Raw genomic sequence first — 21,372 nt, 5'->3', positions numbered from 1 at the left:
CACCTTTTCAAAAAATTCTATTCGGTTTGTAAGACATGACCTTCCCTGCACAAAACCATGTTGCCTCTCACTGATTAGCCCATTTTCTTCCAAATGGAAATATATCCTAATCCTCAGTATCTTCTCCAGTAACTTCCCTGTCACTGACAACAGACTCACAGGTCTGTAATTACTGGATTATTCCTGCTAACCTGCTTAAACAAGAGGAAACCAATAGCAATTCTCCAGTACTCCAGGTCCTCACCCGTGTTCAATGATATTGCAAAGGTATTTGTTAAAACCTCGGTAATTTCCTCTCTCACTTCCCTCAGAAACATGGGATAGATCCGATCCAGACCTGGAGACTAACCCACCTTTATGCCTTTTTGAATACCCAACACTTCCTCCCTCCTTATGCCAGCTTGACCGAGAGTAATAAAATATCTATCCCTGACAGTTACATCCACCATATCCCTATCCTTGGTGAACAGCGTTGCCAGGTACTCAATAAGAATTTCACCCATTTTCCCTGACTGCACGCAAAAGGTTCCTCCTTTGTCCTGAGTGAGCCAATACTTTGTCTAGTACCCTCTTGCTCATTATATCTGAATGAAGGCACTTTCCTTAACCCAGATCACTGAGGATATCTCATGACCCCTCTTAGGCCTCTTAACTCATCGTTTCAGATTGGCAGTACATTCCTGATGTTCTTTCAAAAGTTCGTCTGTCTTCAGTTACCTAGACCTTAAGTACGCATCCCTTTTCCTCTTTTCACCTGGTATCCATGGTTCCTTTGTCTTGCCATTTCTATCGCTCATTTTCCAGGAACATCCTCTCTCCTGAACGCTAATCAACCTTTCTTTAAAAACCACCCACATATTGAATATGGATATACGTTCAAAACACCTGTTCCCAGTCTGCATTCCCCAGCTACAGCCTAATGTTTATATAGTTGGCCTTCCACCAATTTAGTCCTCTTCCTTTAGGACCACTCGTCTTTCGTGAGAAGTCGACCGAATCTGTCGCATTTACTCTCAATGAAACTGCTTCTGCATTTTTATTTTTGATCTTTTCATCTGAAGAGTAGTTTCTACTTGCATTCGAGCATTCACAGATTGCAAAAAGACCTTTCAGCCCATCATGCAGTGCGGCTCATCAGGCATCCATCTAGACTAGTCCCAGATACCAGCTTTGACACATAACCTTGTGTGTTCTGATGCTCCCAGTGTAAATGTCAATGAGATTCTCCTTGTGATCTTAAATGACACAGAAATGGGACCGACGTTTGGCCTGTTCACAGTGTCTTGTAACCCCATTGACGAACACATCTCCTTTTTCACCCACAGAGGGAGACAAACAGACACGTTCCCTGTGAGGGTCAAAGGTTTCAGGATTATATCCGCTCTTTGTGCTTCACTTGAGCCCTTTGTCTTCACACACAAGGTTCTCTGACAAAAGGCAGCTTTAGGTGGAACACAAGCCAGTTGCACAGTCAATGAGAGACGTTGAGGTGAGCTGGAATTGAAAATGGGCAATGGGTCCAGGTGCAACTCTCAAATTCAAAAGCACAGTGATCCAATCGCTGCAGCTCCTCAGAACCTGACATAACATGACCTTTCACAAACCTCTCTGGCAATGAGGTGCAATGGACCCAAAGGCAACATTCAAATTCAAAAACACTTGGATGGAATCCGTGCAGCTCCTCAGAACCAGGCAAATCAGGACGTGTTACACACCTCTGTGGCAATGAGCTGCAATGGACCCAACTGCAATTTACAAATTCAAAAAAAAACCCACTGATCCCATTCCTACAGATCCTCAGAAGCTGACAAAACAGGACCTACCATCCACTTACCTGGCAATGAAATGCAATGGGCCCAAATGCAACTTCCAATTTCAAAAGCACGCCAATGAATCCCTGCACCTCCTGGAGAACACAGACAAGGTAAGGGCATGCAACAAGGTAAAAACAATGACTGCAGATGCTGGAAACCAGAGGGTAGATCAGAGTGGTACTGGAAAAGCACAACAGTTCAGGCTGCATCCGAGGAGCAGGAAAAATCGACGTGTCGGGCAAAAGGCTTTCATCAGGAATACAGGCAGAGTGCCTGAAGGGGTGGAGAGGTGAGACATGCCACAGGGAACCCGCACAACTCGAGCCGACAACTTCCTGATCCGAAGTTAGGACGCGTTATCCATTACTCCACTAGACCAATGAACGTGCAATGAGCCCACAGCTTGCCAACATGGAATGTAAACACGGACATTGGGGAGAGAAAGCATTCACAAGGTGAACAACCCGCTGAGATAATCCCCGTCACTGCTTCACTTGGAAGTCCCCACTTTGTGAAGCAGTGCCTTTCAGTGCAAAAGGAAAGACATCTGTTCACAGGTGCCTACTTCGGGGTCGCCTGCTCCTCCGCTGGACGTTTCCAGCGTTTTATTCACAAGTCACTGCGCGATTTCACGATCCACTCCAGTGAAATGTACTTCCATACTTGGCGTCATGGTCTCTTCCAGTCGTGAAGAAATTCCGCGAGAAAGCTCCAGTTATTTCTAGCCCCGGGATCTGGAATCAGACGAGTTGAATGACGCGTTTATAGATGGCGCCACTTCACCCCCACCCATCGCCTGAGAACGAGCCCTTGTTCTGTACCTTCCGTCAGTGTTACTCCTGAACAACATCAATTTATCAAAATCCACTTTCTTCACGTTGAAACCCAGGGCGATAACATGAACTGTTTGGAAACTTGGAGAGAGAAGCATTGTTGCCGAAGGTGGGTATAACCCAAAGGACAGAGACAGGGTGCTCCAGTTTCCTCCCACAATCTAAAGATGTGCAGGTCAGGTGAATTGGCAGTGCTAACTTTCACACAGTGTTAGGTGCGTTAGTCAGGTGTAAATATAGGGTAGGGGAATGGGTTTGGGAGGGTTTCTCTTCGGAGGGGCAGTGTGGACTTGTGGGCCAAAGGGCATGTTTCCACACTTAAGGGAATCTAAACTAAAAAAATGACTGTGTGTAAGTCAGGTCAGAAAGGTTACAGTCAGCAGCACGGGGGTGGGTTGGGGTGGGGTGGGGTGGGGTGGGGTGGGGTGGGGGGGATCCCTGCTTAAGAGTCCGAATTTGCATCGCCCAGACTTGGATACGATTCCCAGTCAGGGAAGGAACATTTATCTCTCTTTGTGTGAATTACCTGAATGAGAATGCGTTCCTCGTTGCGCATAAAAGACGCATGTGGTTTCTGCCAGAATCAGTCCAGTGATTATTTGCATCGATCTATAGAACATAGAACATAGAAAAATACAGCGCAGTACAGGCCCTTTGGCCCTCGATGTTGCGCCGATCCAAGCCCACCTAACCTACACCAGCCCACTATCCTCCATATGACTATCCAATGCCCGTTTAAATGCCCATAATGAGGGAGAGTCCACCACTGCTACTGGCAGGGCATTCCATGAACTCACGACTCGCTGAGTAAAGAATCCACCCCTAACATCTGTCCTATACCTACCCCCCCCCCTTAATTTAAAGCTATGCCCCCTCGTAATAGCTGACTCCATACGTGGAAAAAGGTTCTCATTGTCAACCCTATCTAAACCCCTAATCATCTTGTACACCTCTATCAAGTCACCCCTAAACCTTCTTTTCTCCAATGAAAACAGCCTCAAGTGCCTCAGCCTTTCCTCATACGATCTTCCTACCATACCAGGCAACATCCTGGTAAACCTCCTCTGCACCCGTTCCAGATGCCTCCACATCCTTCCGAAAGTGTGGCGACCAGAACTGCACACAATACTCCAGATGCGGCCGCACCAGAGTCTTATACAACTGCAACATGACCTCAGGGCTCCGGAACTCAATTCCTCTACCAATAAAAGCCAGTACGCCATATGCTTTCTTCACCGCACTATTTACCTGGGTGGCAACTTTCAGAGATCTGTGTACATGGACACCAAGATCCCTCTGCTCATCCACACTACCAAGTCTCCGACCATTAGCCCAGTACCCCGTCTTTTTGTTACTCTTACCAAAGTGAATCACCTCATACTTACTTACATTGAACTCCATTTGCCACCTTTCTGCCCAGCTCTGCAACTTATCTATATCCTGCTGTAACCTGACACATCCTTCCTCACTGTCAACAACTCCACTGACTTTCGTATCATCCGCAAACTTGCTCAGCCAACCTTCTAGCCCCTCCTCCGACTCATTTATAAGAATGACAAACAGCAATGGTCCCAAAACAGATCCTTGCGGAACACCGCTAGTAACTGCACTCCAAGATGAACCTTTACCATCAACTACTACCCTCTGTCTTCTTCCAGCCAGCCAATTCCTAATCCAAACCTCCAACTCACCCTCAATGCCATACCTCCGTATTTTGTGCAGTAGCCAACCATGGGGAACCTTATCAAACGCCTTACTAAAATCCATATACACCACATCTACCGCTTTACCCTCGTCTACCTCCTTAGTCACCTTCTCAAAGAATTCAATAAGGTTTGTGAGGCACGACCTGCCCTTCACAAAATCATGCTGACTATCCTTGATCACATTATTCCTATCCAGATGTTCATAAATCCTATCCCTTACAATTCTCTCTAAGACTTTGCCCACAACAGAAGTGAGACACACTGACCTATAGTTACTAGGGTTATCCCTACTCCCCTTCTTGAACAAGGGAACCACATTTGCTATCCTCCAGTCTACTGGCACTATTCCTGTAGACAATGAGGACATAAAAATCAAGGCCAATGGCTCTGCAGTCTACTCCTCCTTTGTTTCCCAGAGAATCCTAGGATAAATGCCATCAGGCCCAGGGGACTTATCTATTTTCACCCTTTCCAGAATTTCCAACACCTCTTCCCTACATACCTCAAAGCCGTCCATTCTAATGAATTGTGAGTCAATATTCACATCGGCAACAATGTCCTGTTCCTGAGTGAATACTGACGAAAAGTATTCATTCAGTGTCTCCCCAATCTCTTCAGCCTCCACACGCAACTTCCCACTAGTATCCTTGACTGGACCTATTCCTACCCTAGTCATTCTTTTATTCCTGACATACCTATAGAAAGCCTTAGGGTTTTGCCTAATCCTACCAACTAAGGACCTTGCTGCTCTTAGCTCTCTCTGCAGTTCCTTCCTGGCTACATTATAACTCTCAATTGCCCCAACTGAACCTTCACGCCTCATCTTTACATAGGCCGCCCTCTTCCATTTAACAAGGGATTCCAATTCCTTATTAAACCACGGCTCCCTCACACGACCCTTTCCTCCCTGCCTGACAGGTACATACTTATCACGGACACTCAATAGTTGCTCCTTGAACAAGCTCCACATATCAATTACGCCCTTGTCTTGAACCCTACTTTTCCAAGCCACGCATCCTAGGTCGTGCCTCACCGAATCATAATTTCCCTGCCCCCAGCTATACCTCTTGCCCTGCAGTGCACACTTATCCCTCTCCATCACTAGAGTAAAACTCACAGAATTGTGGTCACTGTCCCCAAAGTGCTCACCTACCTCCAATTCTCACACCTGGCCTGGAATCTCGAAGGACACTGGCAGCAGATACAGGGGGAACCTATCAGTGGAAACCCCCTTCCAATCATCTCACCGTTCTGAGTTGGAAATGTACCGATGTCCCTTCAGTATCGCTGGTTCTAAATCCTGGACCTCCCTCCCTCCAGAGCGGTATCATGGCTGCACAACCCCGCTGAGGAATTCAAGTGTTCGGGAAAGTAAGGCATTACCTGCATCTCTGGGGTAATTAGGGATGGGCAGTGAGTCCCATTCCATTGAGTGACAGCGACATCCCAGGAATGCGTTTCTAATAGTGATAGGGTCTATTTGGACACCTGCAATCGGCCGGGTTGAAATTGAGAAGTGGAGTGGGGAAGTGAAATAAAAATGCACCGTGCTATGGACTAGGCCAGACTGCTCAAAACGTTCTTAAGCAGGCAGCCCAGTCCATAACTTTGCAATTTGTATCGGTAAGTGTACAGTTACAATTACCCAGATTAAGTTAGCGAAGTTGACTACCAGGTTTAAATCAGAGAATCAAATAATTCTCAAAATTACACAATGAAACACGAACAACACAATTAGGAACCCCTACAGAACTCAGTCTATCCAAATTTGACCTAAGTGTGCAGTTCCGAATATCCACAACAGTCCCAATAAGCAGACCCCCTTTAAAACAGAGTACACAAAAAGGTCAAATGGTTCCAGGTTGAGGTTAGAAGGGCAGAAGAGAGAGTTTCCACTCAGCTCACTGTTGAACTTCCAACCAGTTCTGGACTGCACTGTACTGCTCAGCGAGAACTCACCACATCCACGGATGACTTCTCAGACATGACCACTTTGGCCTGAAGTCTCATCTGTTTATATATAAACAAAAGGCTTCTCAAAACCCTTTTCATCCCTGTACCAACCCGGTCTCATCGTAAGCCTGACCTGCTTTGTTATCCATCTGAAAAAATAAATCATGGACAGGGTATGCTTGAGAGAAGGAACAACTTTTGGCAAAAAAGGGACCAGGTTTATGACAACAGCAAAGATGACTGGGAGGCATGAGGCAGGATGTGAGGTGGAGCTGGTGGTACAAGGCTCAGTGTCGGTGTTCATGGGTCAGCCTTCACTGCACACTGTTTACACTGACTCAAACACCACCCCTGGCCAATTCACCTCAATGACCCTGTTCCTCTTGGTGTGAGGTTCCCAGAGTGTGTATTAATATGATTAAGGGAGGCCAAGAGGTTGAACACATCCTCTTTCCCCTATCAGTTTAGACAGATCGAAAGAATCATGTTGAAGCCAATGCAAAAGGAGATTGTCTTTTTTTCTGTCCATTTTCAGTGGAGAATGTTCAGCTGTGAACTGTTTTTGCAAAAGTGGAGGTTGATTGCAATTCTCACTGAGCAACATTGATACAGAAAACACATTTTGGAGTGAGTGACTAGGTGGTTACAGGACTGCACCTATCGGTAAGTGAAGCTGCTCACGTCCCGGTGCTGTGATTTAGTTGGTTAATGCACCTGCGAAGTAGATAGGGGGGTTTTTCCGTTCAGATCTGCGTGGTGATTGCTTATTGTGTTAATGGGTCGCTGTGTCAACTTGTTGCAAGTGTGTGATCTCCGATCACAAACAATTCCGCATCCTGTTTGAGTCGGTGATCCGGCTTATGTTTCCTGGTTTAATTCCACGAGTGAATTTTATTTCTCTCGAACTATTAATTCAGTTTATTTCAGTTGTTTCACAAGCATTTCTGCTTCCGCTCCTCTTTTACTCCGCCCCACCCCCAGCCCCGCTTCATTCCCAGTTTGGTGGAAATGACGAGGTGAGGCAGGAGACACTGCAGACTTGCTGGGGAATGATCTGGTAATGGCACAGACACCTCGAGCCGATCCCCCCGATTCTCTGCTGTCACCGTTCTTTCATTTCACACCCACAGTAAATACATCATTGTGCTCCTATAGTTGGCCTGTAATTATGCTCGTTTTCCTGATAGATTAGGAATTCTATTTTGATTTCGAAAGGGTCATAAGATATTGAGGAGGAAATGTCTCCTGACCTCAGGTCGGAGGGACAGACATATTAATCGGAGCACGTGAGTTCAGTTCTACACAGTCCAGCTAGGGTGGAGAAAGCCACTCAGCAGCTCCACTCTCAAACTGTCTCCTAATGTCAGGCTTGTGAAGAACAGAGATGGGAAATGAGGGATATGGACAGACAGAGAGTCGGAGAATGTGGAGGAGGGTCAGATGGATACACAGAGAAAGAGACACAAATGGATGCACATGTTGACGTAAACACTAAAAGGACTAATTCTCCTTTTGACATAGTTAAAAATCACACAACACCAGGTTATAGTCCAACAAGTTTAATTAGAAGCACACCAGCTTTCGGAACGACGCTCTTTCATCAGGTGACATGGCTGCGAACTGACAGAAACGAAACGACAAAAAAGGTAAACATTTAAGCACAATCTTTCAGCAGCTCAGGGCAATGGAAACAGCATTACAGCCGATAGAGTCCTTTTGAATTTGTAACGCTGTAAGCTCATGAGAGATTTTGATAAACATTCTGACAGATAAATCTGATCATTTTCCCGGCAATATTACATAGAAATGTAAAACTAACCTGGTTCTGTCGGCTCTGAAACACTAACCCTGCTTCTCTCCACAGATGTTGCCGGGCCTGCTGAGTTTCTCTATCATTTCTTTTTTTTTTATTATTTCGGATTTCCATCATCTGCAGCTCTTTGTTTTATGTTAACCTTATTAACGTTTGGGACAAATCCAATGAACTTGCAGGTTTGGAAAATTGGTCAGAAATACTGTTACCACGATATGTTTACGGAACAAAACACCCATTCCCTGACAGGGATTAGAACCGGTGCGGCGGTGAGAGCACCGAATCTGAACCAGGAGGTAACATGAGAAGGTGAGAGAAGCATTCGCATTTATTCTCAGTGAAACCGCTTTTGTCTTTTTCTTTATGATTTTTTTTATCTGCCCATTAGTTTAAATTTGTCTTTGAACTTTTGCAGAATGGGAAACGACCATTCAGTCCATCGTGCAGTGCGGCTCAAAGACATCCATCTATTCTGGCCCCAGTTTCCAGGTCTTGACCCATAACATTGCTGTGATCTTACATGGCACAACAATGGGACTGAAGTTTGAAATGGTCACACTGTGTTGTGCCCCCCTTGACGAACACTTACTTATTTTCACCCACAGAGAGAGACACACAAACTCATACCCTGGGGGGTGGGGCAAAGATGTCAGGATTATACTCGCCCCTTGTGCTTCACTGTTGTCCTCCAACCCCACATACATGCTTCTCGACTTTTAGGTATAATTCAAGCCAGTTGGACAGACAATGAGAGATGCTGCGGTGAGCTGGAATTTAAACGGTCAACAGATCCAGTTGCAGCTTTGAAATATCAAAACGTACTGTTCCAATCCCTGCAGCTCCACAGACCCTGACATAACAGGAGCTGTCATACATCGGTCTGACAATGAGCTGCATCGGGATGAAATGCAACTTTCAAATTCATAAAAGCACGAATATAATCCCAGCACCTCCAAAAAACGCAGAAACGGAAATGCAACAGGAAGCATGCGCTCGAACCAGGTAGGACTCGAACCTACAATCTTCTGATCCGAAGTCAGACGCGTTATCCATTACGCCACTGGCCCAACACGCACACTTTGCCCTCCCAGGTTGTCAGTATGTAATGTAAACATGGACTTCGGGCGGAAAGGGCATTCCCAAGCAGAAAGATGTGAAACAACCTCCATCTTACCCTGCCCTTAGCCGTAGTCAGCAGGATTCGGAACCCCAAATATAAACGCACCAGGATGTCAAGTTCCTGAAGAAGGGCTCATGCTCGAAACGTCGATTCTCCTGCTCCTTGGATGCTGCCTGACCTGCTCTGCTTTTCCAGCGACACATTTTCAGCATCGATGTCATCACTCAGCTACGACTATCGTACCACGTCACGTGGTTGCCTTTCCGGGTCGCTCTGTCTGTGGAGCTGAGGGACAGTGAAAAATTATTGCATGTGTTTGAATTCAATGACCTAAGCTTCCAAAAGGTGTAAATATCGATGCATTGTGTGTGTGAGTGTATCATCCTGATAGATGGAATATACATTCAGATAAAAACCAAATCATAAGTAGCAGGAAAAATTCAGCAGGTCTGGCAGCATCTGCACAGATTGAACCAGAGACATGGGTTCGGAATTTCGCCAGAACTTTCCGAGAATTCCGTTTTCTCCCACAGTTTCTCCCACACCTGCTGAGTTTCCTCAGCATTTCCTGTTATTGTTTCAGATTCCCAACATCCACAGTCATTTGCGTTAGCCATAAAAACAACACACAAACACATATTTTTCTGGCCCCATTAAAAACCCGGCGTTGTGCAGGAAAGTGAGAGCAGTGACAGCTTCGACCGTGAGGGATCTGCGCAGCAAACGTACGAATCCAATCCCTGCACCTCCGCGCAAATGAAAATGCCGCACAAGCCAGAGAATGCCAAGCGAGCCAGGTAGGACTCGAACCTACAATCTTCTGATCCGAAGTCAGACGCGTTATCCATTACGCCACTGGCCCAATACGCTTAATCGTGCTCAACAGCTTGTGAACAATCAGTAGAGGTTATCACATTCACTGCTTCACTTCGTTGGCTCCCCTTTGGGAAGCAGTGCCTTTCACTGACAAAGGAAAGATATTTGTCCTCACGTGTCTGCTTCAGGGTCTCTTGCTCCTGTGCTGGAAGTTTCCACTGTTTTATTCACAGTCACTGTGCGGGTTTCGGTTCCACCCCAGTGAAATGTACTTTCATACATTGAATCATGGTCTATTCCAGTCGAGGCATTGACCAAATTCAGCGAGAAACCTCTGGCCAGGGATCTGGAAACACACGAGATCCCTCTGCTCATCCACACTACCAAGTATCCGACCATTAGCCCAGTACCCCGTCTTTTTGTTACTCTTACCAAAGTGAATCACCTCACACTTACCTACATTGAACTCCATTTGCCACCTTTCTGCCCAGCTCTGCAACTTATCTATATCCTGCTGTAACCTGACACATCCTTCCTCACTGTCAACAACTCCACTGACTTTCGTATCATCCGCAAACTTGCTCACCCAACATTCTAGCCCCTCCTCCAGGTCATTTATAAAAATGACAAACAGCAATGGTCCCAAAACAGATCCTTGCGGAACACCGCTAGTAACTGCACTCCAAGATGAACCTTTACCATCAACTACTACCCTCTGTCTTCTTCCAGCCAGCCAATTCCTAATCCAAACCTCCAATTCACCCTCAATGCCATACCTGCGTATTTTTTGCAGTAGCCTACCATGGGGAACCTGATCAAACGCCTTACTAAAATCCATATACACCACATCCACTGCTTTACCCTCGTCTACCTCCTTAGTCACCTTCTCAAAGAATTCAATAAGGTTTGTGAGGCACGACCTGCCCTTCACAAAACCATGCTGACTATCCTTGATCACATTATTCCTATCCAGATGTTCATAAATCCTATCCCTTACAATTCTCTCTAAGACTTTGCCCACAACAGAAGTGAGACTCACCGGCCTATAGTTACTAGGGTTATCCCTACTCCTCTTCTTGAACAAGGGAACCACATTTGCTATCCTCCAGTCTTCCGGCACTGTTCCTGTAGACAATGAGGACATAAAAATCAAGGCCAATGGCTCTGCAATCTCCTCCTTTGCTTCCCAGAGAATCCTAGGATAAATGCCATCAGGCCCAGGGGACTTATCTATTTTCACCCTTTCCAGAATTTCCAACACCTCAAAGCCGTCCATTCTAATTAATTCTGACTCAATATTCACATCGGCAACAATGTCCTGTTCCTGAGTGAATACTGACGAAAAGTATTCATTCAGTGTCTCCCCAATCTCTTCAGCCTCCACACGCAACTTCTCACTACTATCCTTGACTAAACCTATTCCTACCCTAGTCATTCTTTTATTCCTGACATACCTATAGAAATCCTTAGGGTTTTGCCTAATCCTACCAACTAAGGACCTTGCTGCTCTTAGCTCTCTCTTCAGGTCCTTCCTGGCTACCTTATAACTCTCAATCGCCCCAACTGAACCTTCACGCCTCATCTTTACATAGGCCGCCCTCTTCCATTTAACAAGGGATTCCAATTCCTTATTAAACCATGGCTCCCTCACACGACCCTTTCTTCCCTGCCTGACAGGTACATACTTATCAAGGACACTCAATAATTGTTCCTTGAACAAGCTCCACATATCAATTGTGCCCTTGTCTTGAAGCCTACTTTTCCAAGCCACGCATCCTAGGTCGTGCCTCACCGCATCATAATTTCCCTGCCCCCAGCTATAACTCTTGCCCTGCAGTGCACACTTATCCCTCTCCATCACTAGAGTAAAACTCACCGAATTGTGGTCACTGTCCCCAAAGTGCTCACCTACCTCCAATTCTAACACCTGGCCTGGAATCTCGAAGGACACTGGCAGCAGATACAGGGGGAACCTATCAGTGGAAACCCCCTTCCAATCATCTCACCGTTCTGAGTTGGAAATGTATCGATGTCCCTTCAGTGTCGCTGGTTCTATATCCTGGACCTCCCTCCCTCCCGAGCGGTATCATGGCTGCACAACCCCGCTGAGGAATTCAAGTGTTCGGGAAAGTAAGGCATTACCTGCATCCCTGGGGTAACTAGGGATGGGCAGTGAGTCCCATCCCATTGAGTGACAGCGACATCCCAGGAATGTGTTTCTAATAGTGATCGGGTCTATTTGGACACCTGCAATCGGCCGGGTTTAAGTTGAGAAGTGGAGCGGGGAAGTGAAATAAAAATGCACCGTGCTATGGACTAGGCCAGACTGCTCAGAACGTTCTTAAGCAGGCAGCCCAGTCCATAACTTTGCAATTTGTATCGGTAAGTGTACAGTTACAATTACCCAGATTAAGTTAGCGAAGTTGACTACCAGGTTTAATTCACAAAATTACGCAATGAAACACGAACAACACAATTAGGAACCCCTACAGAACTCAGTGTATTCCAAATTTGACCGAAGTGTGCAGTTCCGAATATCCACAACAGTCCTAATAAGCAGACCCCCTTTAAAACAGAGTACAAAAACAGGTCAAATGCTTCCAGGTTGAGGTTAGAAGGGCAGAAGAGAGAGTTTCCACACAGCTCACTGTTGAACTTCCAACCAGTTCTGGACTGCACTGTACTGCTCAGCGAGAACTCACCACATCCACGGATGACTTCTCAGACATGACCACTTTGGCCTGAAGTCTCATCTGTGTATATATAAACAAATGGCTTCTCAAAACCCTTTAAATCCCTATACCAACCCGGTCTCATCGTAAGCCTGACCTGCTTTGTTATCCATCTGAAAAAAAATCAAGGACAGAGTATGCTTGAGAGAAGGAACAACTTTTGGCAAAAAAGGGACCAGGTTTATGACAACAGCAAAGATGACTGGGAGGCATGAGGCAGGATGTGAGGTGGAGCTGGTGGTACAAGGCTCAGTGTCGGTGTTCATGGGACAGCCTTCACTGCACACTGTTTACACTGACTCAAACACCACCCCTGGCCAATTCACCTCAATGACCCTGTTCCTCTTGGTGTGAGGTTCCTGAGTGTGTATTAATATGATTAAGGGAGGCCAAGAGGTTGAACACATCCTCTTTACCCTGTCAGTTTAGACAGTTGGAAACAATCATATTGAAGCCAATGCAAAAGGAGATTGTCTTTTTTTCTGTCCATTTTCAGTGGAGAATGTTCAGCTGTGAACTGTTTTTTGCAAAAGTGTAGGTTGATTGCAATTCTCACTGAGCAACATTGATACAGAAAACACATTTCGGAGTTAGTGACCAGGTGGTTACAGGACTGCACATATCGGTAAGTGAAGCTGCTCACGTCCCGGTGCTGTGATTTAGTTGGTTAATGCACCTGCGAAGTAGATAGGGGGGTTTTTCCGTTCAGATCTGCGTGGTGATTGCTTATTGTGTTAATGGGTCGCTGTGTCAACTTGTTGCAAGTGTGTGATCTCCGATCACAAACAATTCCGCATCCTGTTTGAGTCGGTGATCCGGCTTATGTTTCCTGGTTTAATTCAACGAGTGAATTTTATTTCTCTCGAACTATTAATTCAACCTGGAGTTTATTTCAGTTGTTTCACAAGCATTTCTGCTTCCGCTCCTCTTTTACTCCGCCTCCCCCCCCTTCATTCCCAGTTTGGTGGAAATGACGAGGTGAGGCAGGAGACACTGCAGACTTGCTGGGGAATGATCTGGTAATGGCACAGACACCTCCAGCCGATCCCCCCGATTCTCTGCTGTCACCGTTCATTCATTTCACACCCACAGTAAATACATCATTGTGCTCCCATAGTTGGCCTGTAATTATGCTCGTTTTCCTGATAGATTACGAATTCTATTTTGATTTCGAAAGGGTCATAAGATATTGAGGAGGAAATGTCTCCTGACCTCAGGTCGGCGGGACAGACATATTAATCGGAGAACGTGAGTTCAGTTCTACACAGTCCAGCTAGGGTGGGGAAAGACACTCAGCAGCTCCACTCTCAAACTGTCTCCTAATGTCAGGCTTGTGAAGAACAGAGATGGGAAATGAGGGATATGGACAGACAGAGAGTCGGAGAATGTGGAAGAGGGTCAGGTGGATACACAGAGAAAGAGACACAAATGGATGCACATGTTGACGTAAACACTGAAAGGACTAATTCTCCTTTTGACATAGTTAAAAATCACACAACACCAGGTTATAGTCCAACAAGTTTAATTAGAAGCACACCAGCTTTCGGAACGACGCTCTTTCATCAGGTGACATGGCTGCGAACTGACAGAAACGAAACGACAAAAAAGGTAAACATTTAAGCACAATCTTTCAGCAGCTCAGGGCAATGGAAACAGCATTACAGCCGATAGAGTCCTTTTGAATTTGTAACGCTGTAAGCTCATGAGAGATTTTGATAAACATTCTGACAGATAAATCTGATCATTTTCCCGGCAATATTACATAGAAATGTAAAACTAATCTGGTTCTGTCGGCTCTGAAACACTAACCCTGCTTCTCTCCTCAGATGTTGCCGGGCCTGCTGAGTTTCTCTATCATTTCTTGTTTTTTTTTTATTTCGGATTTCCAGCATCTGCAGCTCTTTGTTTTATGTTAACCTTATTAACGTTTGGGACAAATCCAATGAACTTGCAGGTTTGGAAAATTGGTCAGAAATACTGTTACCACGATATGTTTACGGAACAAAACACCCATTCCCTGACAGGGAATAGAACCGGTGCTGCGGCGGTGAGAGCACCGAATCTGAACCAGGAGGTAACATGAGAAGGTGGGAGAAGCATTCGCATTTATTCTCAGTGAAACCGCTTTTGTCTTTTTCTTTCTGATTATTTTTTATCTGCCCATTAGTTTAAATTTGTCTTTGAACTTTTGCAGAATGGGAAACGACCATTCAGTCCATCGAGCAGTGCGGCTCAAAGACATCAATCTATTCTGGCCCCAGTTTCCAGGTCTTGACCCATAACATTGCTGTGATCTTACAAGGCACAACAATGGGACTGAAGTTTGAAATGGTCACACTGTGTTGTGCCCCCCTTGACGAACACTTACTTATTTTCACCCACAGAGAGAGACACACAAACTCATACCCTGGGTGGGGCAAAGATGTCAGGATTATACTCGCCCCTTGTGCTTCACTGTTGTCCTCCAACCCCACATACATGCTTCTAGACTTTTAGGTATAATTCAAACCAGTTGGACAGACAATGAGAGATGCTGCGGTGAGCTGGAATTTAAAACGGTCAACAGACCCAGTTGCAGCTTTTAAATATCAAAACGTACTGATCCAATCCCTGCAGCTCCACAGACCCTGACATAACAGGAGCTGTCATACATCGGTCTGACAATGAGCTGCATCGGGATGAAATGCAACTTTCAAATTCAAAAAAGCAAGAATATAATCCCAGCCCCTCCAAACAACTCAGAAACGGAAATGCAACAGGAAACATGCGCTCGAGCCAGGTAGGACTCGAACCTACAATCTTCTGATCCGAAGTCAGACGCGTTATCCATTACGCCACTGGCCCAACACGCACACTTTGCCCTCCCAGGTTGTCAGTATGTAATGTAAACATGGACTTCGGGCGGAAAGGGCATTCCCAAGCAGAAAGATGTGAAACAACCTCCATCTTCCCCTGCCCTTAGCCGTAGTCAGCAGGATTCGGAACCCCAAATATAAACGCACCAGGATGTCAAGTTCCTGAAGAAGGGCTCATGCTCGAAACGTCGATTCTCCTGCTCCTTGGATGCTGCCTGACCTGCTGTGCTTTTCCAGCGACACATTTTCAACATCGATGTCATCACTCAGCTACGACTATCGTACCACGTCACCTGGTTGCCTTTCCGGGTCGCTCTGTCTGTGGAGCTGAGGGACAGTGAAAAATTATTGCATGTGTTTGAATTCAATGACCTAAGCTTCCAAAAGGTGTAAATATCGATGCATTGTGTGTGTGTGTATCAGCCTGATAGATGGAATATACATTCAGATAAAAACCAAATCATAAGTAGCAGGAAAAATTCAGCAGGTTTGGCAGCATCTGCACAGATTGAACCAGAGACATGGGTTCGGAATTTCGCCAGAACTTTCCGAGAATTCCGTTTTCTCCCACAGTTTCTCCCACACCTGCTGAGTTTCCTCAGCATTTCCTGTTATTGTTTCAGATTCCCAACATCCAGAGTCATTTGCGTTAGCCATAAAAACAACACACAAACACATAGTTTTCTGGCCCCATTAAAAACCCGGCGCTGTGCAGGAAAGTGAGAGCAGTGACAGCTTCGACCGTGAGGGATCTGCGCAGCAAACGTACGAATCCAATCCCTGCACCTCCGCACGAATGAAAATGCCGCACAAGCCAGAGAATGCCAAGCGAGCCAGGTAGGACTCGATCCTACAATCTTCTGATCCGAAGTCAGACGCGTTATCCATTACGCCACTGGCCCAATCCACTTAAACGTGCTCAACAGCTTGTGAACAATCAGTAGAGGTTATCACATTCACTGCTTCACTTCGTTGGCTCCCCTTTGGGAAGCAGTGCCTTTCACTGACAAAGGAAAGATATTTGTCCTCACGTGTCTGCTTCAGGGTCTCTTGCTCCTGTGCTGGAAGTTTCCACTGTTTTATTCACAGTCACTGTGCGGGTTTCGGTTCCACCCCAGTGAAATGTACTTTCATACATTGAATCATGGTCTATTCCAGTCGAGGCGTTGACCAAATTCAGCGAGAAAGCTCTGGCCAGGGATCTGCAAACACACGAATTCAAACAAAGGATATAACCTGGTGTTGTGTGATTGTTAACTTTATACACTCCAGTTCAACACCGGCATCCCCAAATCATGAGTTCAAACAAAGTTGGCAAAGCAAGTGTGAATCCGAGCTGTTCAGTGAGTGTATCGAAGATTGACACCACTTCTGACCTGAAAGAAGTGTTTCCCCGCCGGGATTGGAATCCCAAACAAAGAGATACGAAACAAACTCCCTCTTGCTCTGCCTTCAGCCACAGGCAGCAGGATTCGAAACCGCAAAGAGAAACTGGAGCTCCCGGTCATCGGTGCAATCACTCAGCTATACCTATAGAACCATATAACGCCGCTGCTTTTCTGAGTTTCTCTGTCTGTGGAGCTGAGGGAAGTGCATCGTTCTGCATTTGTTTGAATTCAATTACCTAAGCTTTTGAAAGATTTAAATATCGGTACAAGGTGTGTCTGGGTGTATCATTCCGGTCAATGGAATAGACATTCAGCTAAAAGCAAAAGCAGAAACTGCAGAAAAAAAATCATCCGGTCTGGCAGCATCTGTGGAGAGAGAATCAGAGACACCGTTTCAGAATTTCTACAGAACTTTATGAGAATTCCGTTTCCTCCCTTAGGTCCTGCCGCACCTGCTGAGTTTCCCTCAGCAATTCCAACAGCAGATCTTGTCATAACAATTCTCTTTATTTCAGTCCGGACAACCGAGAGGCACAGATGTGCTTGCAAGGAATTATACGATCCTGGAAGGTGAAGAGGGAGGAGTGAAAGACATGTTGGGTTTAATTGAGATGTGGACCAGAGTACCCCAGTTGCTATGCTGAGGTTTGGAGGTGACATGACAAATTCTCACATTCTGCGTCCTCTCAAATGCAGAGTCCCTAAATCATCAAACAAGTGTGTCTGGACATGAGTACGGAATGGATGCATATGACTTGTGAATTTACTTTTTGCATGGTGAGATTTCTACAGTAAGGCAAAGGATCCGCTTCAAGAATGATTAACAATAATATGGTCTCGCTCTTGAGGGAGTGCAGTGAAGGTTTACCAGGCTGTTTCCGGGGATGGTGGGGCTGGCGTGTGAGGAGAGATTAACTGCGTTAGAAATGTTACCTCCAGAGTTCAGACGGATGAGGAGGGAGTCTCACAGAGACTTATGAAATCTTAACAGGACTAGACAGGATAGATAACACATTCCTCAGAAAAGGAGACCAAAACTGCACACAATATTCTAGGTGTGGCCTCACCAAGGCGACAACGCATCCCTGCTCCTGGACTCAACCTCTCACAATGCAGGCTAATATACCATCTCTTCATCAAGCAGTAAAGCTACATTGCATGAAAGCACATTACCTGAAATGCACTTGAGCATCTTCCAACGACCAGAGCATGCTGGTGACCTCTGACAACCAAAGTGGTTTCAAGGCAATGTGATGCGCTTCCATGGCAATAGACGCAGAAATGTATATGCAGTTACATAATTAAACACACGCGCTGCTGTAGAAAATCACTGCAAGCAGACCGCGAGCATTAATCAGTTTATTGCACGATGCACCGTGGGGACACACTCCTTCCGAAGAGAGGCTCAGTAGAACTTCGGACTACCGCAGGAAATTACAGGATTATAGAGAAAACAAAGACAATGTCTCCAATTTTGAATATTCGAGTGATATCAGCTGCTCTCCAGTCTGCAGGGACTGTATCGGAATGTTTACAATCCTGACAGTGAATGCATTCTCTACTGCTGGAACCACTTTGTGAAGTACGCTTGGATGTAGATTATCAGGCTCTGGGGGTTGATCCACCGTCCATCCCCGCAATTTTCAAAGCAACATTTCTTTACTAATATTGATCAGCCTCAGTTCTCCCACTCAGTAAAATTTGCATTCTCCAACATTTCTGGTATCTGATTTGTGTCCGAGAGGGTTAGAGTTGCACATCACAGAGACAGGGCTTTGGCCCAAACTGATCCATGCCAAACAAATTATCCTTCCACGATAATCCTATTTCCCTGCACTTGACCCTTTATTCATCTGAACCATTCCTGTGCATGTATTTGTCCAAATACCTTTTAAATATGGTTAATGTTTCTCCCTCAACTACTTCCACTGGCAGCTCATTCCATATGCTTAACAGTCTTAGTGTATAAAAGTTGGCCCTCAGGTTCCCTTATATTATTTCCATCCTAAACTTAGACTGATTCCTTCCAGTCCTGGAATACCCAACGCTGGGAAACTACTGAGTGCATGCCTCTCATGGTCATTTACATTTCTATAAGATACCCCGTAAATCTCATACCCTTTAAATGTAAATTTAAAGATTCAGCAACCGAGTCTCCGCATCAACGATCTCACTCCCCATTTTGATTAAAAAGTTCTAGCGTGTCCTGGTTGCTCATCCCCAAGGGATCTGCTCCAGTTAGATTAGCAATGATTAACTTCCCATTACACAGCATCCAGTATAAGATGGCCTGCTTTCTAGTTGGTTTCCGCACGTATTGGTCAAGGAAACCATCCCACATACAATCCAGAAATTCCTCCTCTCCACCATTGTAACTACATTGATTAGTCCAGTCGATGTGCAGTTAACATCATGCATGATCACCAAAATGCCCTTATCACATGCATCTCTAATTTCCTGTTTATTGCCATTCCCAACATCACTCCTGCAGTTTGGGGGTGTGCATGTGACACAGCTGGTATCCTTAAAAGAGATGAACATACCTACACGACAAGGAATGGAGACATTTCGCTCAAATGTTGACCTTGATTTGATGCTAATTAGTCTTATCCACTTTCAATGAGTTGTTTCATAATGCTACAGCTGCCAGTTTAAGGTGTTGAGCTAGAATAAGCGTGCACTTGCTTTCTCAATAGATTGATATCAGACGGGTATTGTTGACGTTTTCACCATCAGTGTAATGTCAGTGCTTCTCCAGCAGATGGCAGTGAGGACTGATAGTCGCTTCTCCTATCAACATATTCAGGCCTGTTGTGACACACTGCTGGGACAATTGAGACTTAATTGCCGGTTTTCTTAGGCACGTCACAACCATTGCACAAAGCGGTATTAGATGTTTTTGAAAGACATGACGTAAAGCAGGCATGCTTAAGTATTACTGACTCATAGGCTTTATCATTAGTCGATATAGAATCCATGTAGGTTAAGGTCAGAAATACCATGGGAAAGACAACTTTGCTGGAATAAATGTTAGAATCATGGAATTATTAAGAAAGCATGACAGAGATCAGAAGATAATGAAGCATGGAAAGAAAGGCAGTGTATTAATCATAGGCAAATTAATCTTCACATCAATTGACAGACAGACAGAAAGACTTTTACACTTAATAGTAAGGTCCTAGCGAGTGTTGCTGAACAAGGAGACTTGGAGTGCTGGTTCATAGCTCCTTGAAGATGGAGTCGCAGGTAGATAGGATAGTGAAGAAGGCGTTTGGTATGTTTTTCTTTATTGGTCAGAGTATTGAGTGCAGGAGTTGGGAGGTCATGTTGCGGCTGTACAGGGCATTAGTTAGGCCACTGTTGGAATATTGTGTGCAATTCTGGTCTCCTTTCCATCGGAATGATGCTGTGAAACTTGAAAGGGGTTAGAAAAGATTTACAAGGATGCTGCCAGGGTTGGAGGATTTGAGAGGTTGAATAGGCTGGGGCAGTTTCCCTTGGAGCATCGGAGGCTGAGGGGTGACCTTATCGAGGTTTCCAAAATCATGAGGGGTATAGATAGGTTAAATAAACAAAGTCTTTTCTCTGGGGTGGGGGAGTCCAGAACTAGAAGGCATAAGTTTATGGTGAGAGGGGAAAGATATAAAGGACACCGAAGGGGCAACTTTTTTCATGCAGAGGGTGGTACGTGTATGGAATTAGCTGCCAGAGGAAGTGGTGGAGGCTGGTACAATTGCAATATTTAAAGGATATCTGGATAGGCATATGAATAGGAAGAGTTTGGAGGGGGATGGGTCAGGTACTGGCAGGTAGGACTAGATTGGGTTGGGATATCTGATCGGCATGGACGGGTTGGACCGAAGTGTGTGTTTCTGTGCTGTACATTCCTATGACTCTATCAGCAAAGGTAGTCACAAAGAAGAATTCAGACAGATTCCTGAAACAGTATGTCGTGGTTCAACCTGGAATCTTGATGTACTGAATCTGGTAATGTGCAATGAGTCAGATTTTATGCATGGTGACAGACTGAAAGATTGCCTCGGAACAGCAAAGTTTGAGCATTCATTTGGAGAGGGAGGATCTGACATCCAAAACAAACGTGCTCAGCTTATATAAGTGTAAATTGTAAACGGATGAGGGAAGAGCTTGCTGGAGTGGACCAGAAAACGGGTTTAGCAGCAAAACCCTGTGAAGAACAATGGCAATCCATTCAGAAAAACAGTTCAACGCTCACATTAATGACATAATTCAAGTGAGAAGGATAAAATCTAGGAAGGGGACGAGTGTATTATGTTTACGTAGAAAAGTTGGAAAAAACAACAAATTGAATTAAAAGGAAAAC

General features: G+C 45.2%; 4 non-coding genes across 4 annotated transcripts; all 4 read right to left on the bottom strand.

The window, feature by feature from the left end:
• Positions 1-9,113: 9,113 nt before the first annotated feature.
• Positions 9,114-9,186, bottom strand: trnar-ucg (transfer RNA arginine (anticodon UCG)). The gene has a single exon. It is a non-coding gene; the product is annotated as a tRNA-Arg (tRNA).
• An 842-nt stretch (positions 9,187-10,028) lies between these two features.
• trnar-ucg (transfer RNA arginine (anticodon UCG)) lies at positions 10,029-10,101 on the bottom strand. The gene has a single exon. It is a non-coding gene; the product is annotated as a tRNA-Arg (tRNA).
• A 5,457-nt stretch (positions 10,102-15,558) lies between these two features.
• trnar-ucg (transfer RNA arginine (anticodon UCG)) lies at positions 15,559-15,631 on the bottom strand. The gene has a single exon. It is a non-coding gene; the product is annotated as a tRNA-Arg (tRNA).
• An 840-nt stretch (positions 15,632-16,471) lies between these two features.
• trnar-ucg (transfer RNA arginine (anticodon UCG)) lies at positions 16,472-16,544 on the bottom strand. The gene has a single exon. It is a non-coding gene; the product is annotated as a tRNA-Arg (tRNA).
• Between the last annotated feature and the right edge of the window lie 4,828 nt (positions 16,545-21,372).

This window comes from Chiloscyllium plagiosum, unplaced genomic scaffold (assembly GCF_037043375.1).
Source record: "Chiloscyllium plagiosum isolate Xiang-an unplaced genomic scaffold, Cpla_swu_hap1 HiC_scaffold_53Y, whole genome shotgun sequence".
NCBI lineage: Eukaryota > Metazoa > Chordata > Chondrichthyes > Orectolobiformes > Hemiscylliidae > Chiloscyllium > Chiloscyllium plagiosum.
This window is presented reverse-complemented; position numbering and strand designations above follow the sequence as displayed.